Source organism: Triticum dicoccoides, chromosome 7B (genome assembly GCF_002162155.2).
Source record: "Triticum dicoccoides isolate Atlit2015 ecotype Zavitan chromosome 7B, WEW_v2.0, whole genome shotgun sequence".
NCBI lineage: Eukaryota > Viridiplantae > Streptophyta > Magnoliopsida > Poales > Poaceae > Triticum > Triticum dicoccoides.
Window position 1 is genome coordinate 680,872,444 of NC_041393.1, and position 8,268 is coordinate 680,880,711.

Here is an 8,268-nt window from a genome sequence, read left to right on the forward strand (position 1 = left end):
CCAGAGCGGCCGCGTGAGACGGCGCGCCCTCGCCGTCATCCTCTTCGTCTTCACCACCGCGGCGTCACGCCGTCCCTCCGATAGCGGTCGGGGGCTCGACATCGACATGCCCCCGGAATGGCCGTGAGGGGCGCCGCGTCCTCGCCGTTGGCCTTGCCTTCTTCGTCACCACCGTTGCGACGCCGGCCGGCCGTCCGCGCGTGCGCCGCGTGCGGGGCCTCGCTTCGGTCGGCCGTGTCCGTCCACGCGCCGCTCGCGTCTGCTTTCCTCCGTGCTACGCCTTGCTCTGGCCGGAGCGCGCATTAGCTTCTCCACATGCCATCTTTGCGAGCTAGCTAGATGCAAGTCAAAGTATGGTCAAACCATGGCCATGCATGCCTCATACACTTCCCATACGCTGCCTGTGCACTAGCCAGATACTGAACCCGGGCTATAGCCAGACACTGCTCGTACAAAACAATACTCCGGCGCCTGGCCGTGCCCGACCACCTACGGCCTGCTCCGCCGCGCCCCGACGTCCTGCTTTGCCTCACTCCGGCCTCGCCTCGGCCGCACCTCCGCCCCCGTGTGTGCACAGGCGAGCTAGCTAGCTAGCAAACCCAATGGGTTTGACTGCGTGAATGCTAGCTAGATTGGCTCAGGTGCACGTAGGGCCGTCCAGTGGACGCGCGCGCCGGCCGACTCCCCCGACAACAGCGTCCTCGGGCCGGCTCGACTTCGTCCGGCCGCTGTCTGGCCGGCTACGCCCTGCCTGCTGTCCAATCTGCAGCCCGGCTCCGCCTCTTCGTCATGCACGCGGGAACGACCGGCTCCGCTGGCTCCTCCCGCACGCGCTGGCCCTGTGCCTACTTCGTCGTGGCCGCGCCCGCTCGCCGCTCCAACTGGCCCTGCGCCCGCGACGCTCGCACCAGCCGCTGCCGCGTCCCTTGCGCCTCGCCTCTGCTCCCGCATGGGCCGGCTTCGACCGCCCACCGCCGGCTTCGGCTCCCTCAGCGTCGGATCCTCCGCTCCGACCCGCCACCAACCGGGTCGCCACTGCGGCCTCCCGCGCGCCGCCTCCACCTGCAGCGCCGGGTTCGGACCCGTCCGCTGGAGTCCTCCGACCCGGCCTGCCGGCTTCGCCCCGGGCCGGCTTCCCCGCCACTCGGCACGCCTGCTCCGCCAGCAACCCGGACAGCCGGCTCGCTGCCGTGCGCCCAGGCCCGCCGCCCTGCTCCACCCCGGAGCGCCACCGCGTCATCCCCCCGACTCCGTGCCCGCACCGCCGTGGCCGAGTCCCATGAGCCGGCGCTGCCGCGCGCCCGCCCGCCGGGTCCGGCTCCGCGCCCCCCTGGTCCGGGTCCTCCCGCGCCGCTGTGCCGTCTCCGCCGTCGGCGCCGAGTCCGGCTCCTCCCGCCTCGCTGCGCCGACTCCGCCGTCGGCGCCGAGTCCGGCACAACCCACGCAGGCTGGTTTCCGCCTGCCTCCCGGCCTCTCGAGCTCCCTGCCGGGTCGCCGCGCCTCCGGCCGCTTTCCCGTGCCGGCCCGCTGGCCTCCCGAGCCCCTGCCAGCTCGCCGCGCCTGCCGGCTTCGCGCCTGCCTGGCCGCTGGGTTGCAGCGCCCACGCATTCCTCCGCCCGGCTTCAGGTCGCGCCCGGCCTCCGTAGTCGCCGCGCCGGCTCCGCCCGCATCCCGGCCGCCCGCGCGCCGCTGGCCGGCTCGCTGCTCCGCCTCCGGCCTGCGCCAGCCGGCTCCCGCACGCCGGCTCCGTCTCCGGCCTGCGCAGGCCGACTTCGCCTCCGACCCGTCCGCCTGCCAGCTCCCGCCCCGTGTGCCTTGAGGCCGGCTGCGCCCGCGCGTTCTGTCGCCGTCTGGAGAAAAAAGAGAGAGAAAAAAAGAGGGGCCCGGGTGAGAGAAAAGTCAAGGGCCGGCTGCCCAAGCCGGCTGAGAAAGAAGTGGCTGAGTGCCCAGCCGGCTGGTAAAAAACGAGAGAAAAAAGAGAAAGAGGAGGCCGGCTGGGAGAAAAAGAAAAAGAGCCGACTGCCCGTTGTGGCCGGCTGCTCGTGCAAAGGAAAAGAGGTCCGACTGACCAAGTCAACAGCCGGCTGACGAGAAAAAAGAGAGAGAGAAAAATGCGTCTGACTGTCAGATATGCGTCCGACCGCTGGCTGCCTGGCCGACTGCAAAGAGCCCGACTGCTATGTCGGGGTCCGCCCGCCCAGCCGGCTGAGGAAGACAAGGAAAAAAAGACAAAGTACTTGCCGGGAGATCCGGCCCGACTGCTCAGCAGTCGGCCCGAATCTCGGGGGCTACACCCGGCGGGTGCGCTGACGCGCCCCCGCGAGAAGAAGGCAAAGTAGTCGCCGGGAGATCCGGCCCGACTGCTCAGCAGCCGGCTCGAATCTCGGTGGCTACACCCAGCGGGTGCGCTGGCGCGCCCCCGCGAAGATTGCAGACAAGAGAAGAGTTTTGTCCGCTGCCAGCAGCCGGCAGAAGAGAAAAAGAAGAAGAGGGCGCTGCTAGACTCCTCGCCGCCTGGTCGGCTGCGCCAAGCCGGCTCGGCCGCGTTCCCCTCGCCGCCTGGCCGGTCGAGCCTGACCGGCCAGGAACCCCCTTCGAGCACCCGGGGGCTCGAAGGCTACACCCAGCGGGTGCGCCAGCGCACTCCGCGAGCGCCGAGTCGCGCCGGCTGTCTTCGACGACCGCGACTACACGAAAATCAATGTGAGCTCCGCACCGCATATTTTTGCACCACAAGAGCACGGATAACCCCGAGCGATGCTCGGGGGCTATCTCCGCATTTTATTACAGTTGCATCATTGTTCGCCCCGGCGCCAGCTAGAGTTGGCCCGGGGGCTGGCCGCTTGGCCTGAGACGTTAGTTCCCGCAGACGGCTTAGTAGCGTGCGCGGTACCAAAGGCCCACTCTCAGTCACAGACCGCAGAGCGGCTGTCCGACTAGCAAGAGTGAACGCTGGAGGCCACCCACGCGAAAAATGTCCGGGAAGAAAAACGCTTCGGGCGACCCGACCGTTTCCTTTATGAGTATCTACTCGGTTAAATCTGCTCCCAGACTCTGAGTACTGTACACTCCGCTTCGCGGCCCACTCTCAGCCACAGACCGCAGAGCGGCTGTCCGGCGAGCAAGAGCACAAGCCAAAAAGCGGAGGGAACACGAAAAATATTAAGGGGGCTCGGACGAAGCCGAGTCGGCACCCTCCGCATAACAATTGCAACGCTAAAAGCAAATATTTGATATATCTGCGTGGACTAACTTCGTCTTTTTGCATGATCATTTCCATGAACACTCGCCAAAAAACCTCCGCCCAACTTTGCCAAGTTGCCCGGAGGCTTGGGGGCTACTGTCGGAGTAATTGGACACGGATACCCCGAAGACGGCGAGACGATATTTCAAGACATCGGGGCTAGCAAAGCCCCTCAGTCCGACTTCCCGGTCGGCTGCTGACTGCTGGCTGCTAACTCCGCCACCAGGCCGACTGCCGACTCCGCCACCAGGCCGACTGCTGGCTGCCGACTGCGCCACCAGGCCGACTGCTGGCTGCCGACTGCTGGCTGCCGACTCCGCCACCAGGCCGACTGCCGGCTGCCGACTCCGCCACCAGGCCGACTGCTGGCTGCCGACTACTGGCTGCCGACTGCGCCACCAGGCCGACTGCTGGCTGCCGACTGCGCCACCAGGCCGAATGCCGACTGCAGCCTGACGCGACCCCGACGTGACGACCGTACCCGGCACTGTTCACGTGACGCCCCAGCCATCGTGTATAGTGACACTTGTCCCTAGGCACTATTTATGAAGTGACCCAGGGGACAAGTGTGACATGCACCATGCCTTACCCATGTCCACTACATAGCTTAGAAGTAAGCTAGCCTTGCCTATATAAAGGCACACATCCATCCATCCAGGGGATGGACTCACGCACACACCCACAAGCAAGCTAGCTAGCAAGAGAGCTAGCTAGCCATCCATCCATCAACTCCCACGGGCAAGCATGCCCAAGCACATCCATTCGGCCAAGAGGCAACGGCCACCATGCCACATACATATACAAAGCCAGATGTCTATGGCACTGAGCTGAGATACAGCTCCAGGAGCACTCTGTACCACATATACATATCAGATACACTCAGACATGCAGCAGTAGGAGTATTATCTCTCCGGAGAGCTCCGAAGCTGGGTAAACCACCGCGTGCTACTCGCATACCCGCTCCCGGTCCTATCAGCAGCAGTCTTGCCCTCACACGAAGCCACCTTGTGGCATATGTCGTCTTGCACCCCCCGTGAGAACACCACGACAATCGTCACCGGCGCGACACCTTGATCTCCATCGTAGCATCGTTGTCGTTTACGCCATCTATTGCTTCTACGACTATCGCTACCGCTTAGTGATAAAGTAAAGCAATTACAGGGCGTTTGCATTTCATACAATAAAGCGACAACCATATGGCTCCTGCCAGTTGCCGATAACTTCGGTTACAAAACATGATCATCTCATACAATAAAATATAGCATCACGTCTTGACCATATCACATCACAACATGCCCTGCAAAAACAAGTTAGACGTCCTCTACTTTGTTGTTGCAAATTTTACATGGCTGCTACGGGCTTAGCAAGAACCGTTCTTACCTACGCATCAAAACCACAACGATAGTTCGTCAAGTTAGTGTTGTTTTAACCTTCGCAAGGACCGGGCGTAGCCACACTCGATTCAGCTAAAGTAAGAGAGACAGACACCCGCCAGCCACCTTTAAGCATGAGTGCTCATAACGGTGAAACCATTCTCGCGTAAGCGTACGCGTAATGTCGGTCCGGGCCGCTTCATCTCACAATACTGCCGAACCAAAGTATGACATGCTGGTAAGCAGTATGACTTGTATCGCCCACAACTCACTTGTGTTCTACTCGTGCATATAACATCAACGCATAAAACCTGGCTCGGATGCCACTGTTGGGGAACGTAGTAATTTCAAAACATTTCCTACGCACACGCAAGATCATGGTGATGACATAACAACGAGAGGGGAGAGTGTTGTCCATGTACCCTCGTAGACCGTAAGCGGAAGCGTTAGCACAACGCGGTTGATGTAGTCATACGTCTGCACGATCCGACCGATCCAAGCACCGAACGTACGGCACCTCCGAGTTCGGCACACGTTCAGCTCGATGACGATCCCTGGGCTCCGATCCAGCAAAGCTTCGGGGATGAGTTCCGTCAGCACAACGGCGTAGTGACGATGATGATGTTCTACCGGCGCAGGGCTTTGCCTAAACTCCGCGACGATATGACCGAGGTGGAATATGGTGGAGGGGGGCACCGCACACGGCTAAGGAACGATCCGTAGAACAACTTGTGTGTCTATGGGGTGCCCCCTGCCCCCGTATATAAAGGAGCAAGGGGGAGACCGGCCGGCCCTAGGGGGCGCGCCAAGGAGGGGGGAGTCCTCCTCCTAGTGGGAGTAGGACTCCCCTTTCCTAGTCCAACTAGGAAGGAGGAAGGGGGAGGAAAGAGAGGGAAAGGGAGAGGGAAAGAGGGGTCGCGCCCCCTCCCCTAGTCCAATTCGGACTCCCCATGGGAGGGGGCGCGCCACCTCCTGGGCTGCTGCCCTCTCTCTCCCCTCAGGCCCACTAAGGCCCAATACTTCCCCGGGGGGTTCCGGTAACCCCTCCGATACTCCGGTTTTCTCCGAAATCACCTGGAACACTTCCGGTGTCCGAATATAGTCGTCCAATATATCAATCTTTATGTCTCGACCATTTCGGGACTCCTGTCATGTCCGTGATCACATCCGGGACTCCGAACAAACTTCGGTACATCAAAACTTATAAACTCATAATAAAGTTGTCATCATAACGTTAAGCGTGCGGACCCTACGGGTTCGAGAACTATGTAGACATGACCTAGAACTATTCTCGGTCAATAACCAATAGCAGAACCTGGATGCCCATATTGGTTCCTACATATTCTACGAAGATCTTTATCGGTCAAACCGCATAACAACATACGTTGTTCCCTTTGTCATCGGTATGTTACTTGCCCGAGATTCGATCGTCGATATCCAATACCTAGTTCAATCTCGTTACCGGCAAGTCTCTTTACTCGTTACGTAATGCATCATTTCGTAACCAACTCATTGGTCACATTGCTTGCAAGGCTTATAGTGATGTACATTACCGAGAGGGCCCAGAGATACCTCTCCGACAATCGGAGTGACAAAACCTAATCTCGAAATACACCAACTCAACATGTACCTTCGGAGACACCTGTAGTACTCCTTTATAATCACCCAGTTACGTTGTGACGTTTGGTAGTACCCAAAGTGTTCCTCCGGTAAATGGGAGTTGCATAATTCTCATAGTTACTGGAACATGTATAAGTCATGAAGAAAGCAATAGCAATATACTAAACGATCAAGTGCTAGGCTAACGGAATGGGTCATGTCAATCACATCATTCTCCTAATGATGTGATCCCATTAATCAAATGACAGCACATGTCTATGGTTAGGAAATACAACCATCTTTGATTAATGAGCTAGTCAAGTAGAGGCATACTAGTGACTATATGTTTGTCTATGTATTCACACATGTATCATGTTTCCGGTTAATACAATTCTAGCATGAATAATAAACATTTATCATGATATGAGGAAATAAATAATAACTTTATTATTGCCTCTAGGGCATATTTCCTTCACATACCTCAAAGCCTCTGAGCAGGCTTGTGAATGCTTCATTCAAACCGCTCATAGCGGATGAAATCTTCTTAAGCACCGCGCTCATTAATGAGCGGTGCTCCTCCGAGAGTGCAGCTCGCTCCAGCAAGCCCGTTAGTACATCCGGCCGGACATCGAACTGCGTAGGACTCCTCCCATCGCCCCCTGTTGTAGCCAAGTGCTCCGGGTGCAGGGCGGCTGACGAATTGACTGCCGGATTCGGCAGATCTGGACTCCTCCGTGACGACACCTCGGTGTCGCCCGCTTCATGAGTCGGAGAAGGGGGTGGGGGTCTCGCTCTCCATCATCTCCGGAGGAAGGTCCCCCGAAGACGAACCCTGTTGAGAGGAGCTGCTGGCCGTACTGCAAAAATTTGAATCCTGGTTACTGACCGAGGAGAAACGCAGTACCTTCGGGTTGTAGATTGGCATGTAGCTCGGTGGAGGGCTGGCCTGTTGGAGGGCATGGTGCGGTGAGGGTGCCTGTCGGGGAAAGGCCCCCTAGGGATGCCTTTTTCCCCAATTTGGGCATCTTTGCCTCCAAATCTTCAGAGGTGGCCCTCTTCTTCCCGCGTGGGGAGGAGGCCTCGACCTCTCCTTCCCGACTATCCTCCTTGGGGGAGGTAGCAACCCCCCCCCCCCGGTTCGGATGCGTAGCATGTGGGGTTCGGATTTTTCATCCCTCCCCTCGCCTTTCCCCGAGGGTATCCTGCTGAGTACTCGGTCAAGCATCTTGGCCATGGTGGGAGCGGGCGAGCCTTCGGGAAGTGGCGCCGGACACCTGATTCTCTCCGCCTTACTGAGCCATTCCTGGACGCGGATGATTTTCAGAATAAACATTCATGATAAATACAAAACTGGGTGTCCGGTATCAAGGCTACTTACTCGAGTGTCTAGGCGATTGCAGCTTAGGCCCGCATCCTCGGTGGTGTCCGGACACATTAATTTACGTCCGAATAATAATTTGCACATCTCTTCGAGCTTCAGGCCGAAGAAGTGCTTGACGGTCCGCGGACCCTCCGGATTGAACTCTCGCATCCGGAGAGGCCGGCGTTGGCACGGCAGCATCCGCCGGATCAACATCACTTGCATTATGCTGACGAGATTAACGTCCCTTGCAAGAAGCTCCCGGATGCGATTCTGCAGTACTGGTATATCACCAGCGGGTCCCCAATTCCGCCCTGCGTCTGTCCAAGATGCCAACTGTGACGGAGGGCCCGAGCGAAACTCGGGGGGCAGCCGCCCACTTTGTGCCTCTGGGAGCCGTGACATAAAACCACCTTCGTTGCCATACATCGGATACTTCTGGAAAAGAACCTCCGGCCATGGGGCGTCGGCGTTTCTACTTATTATGGCACCCCCGCACTCCACATGACGCCCCCCATCATCTTCGGCTTCACATTAAAGGTCTTGAGCTATAAGCCGAAGTGCGGGGTGATATGGAGAAAAGCCTCGCACACGATAATGAACGACGAGATATTGAGGATAGCGTCCGGAGCCAGATCATGAAAATCCAGCCCATAATAGAACATGAGCCCCCTCACAAAAGGATCGAGGGT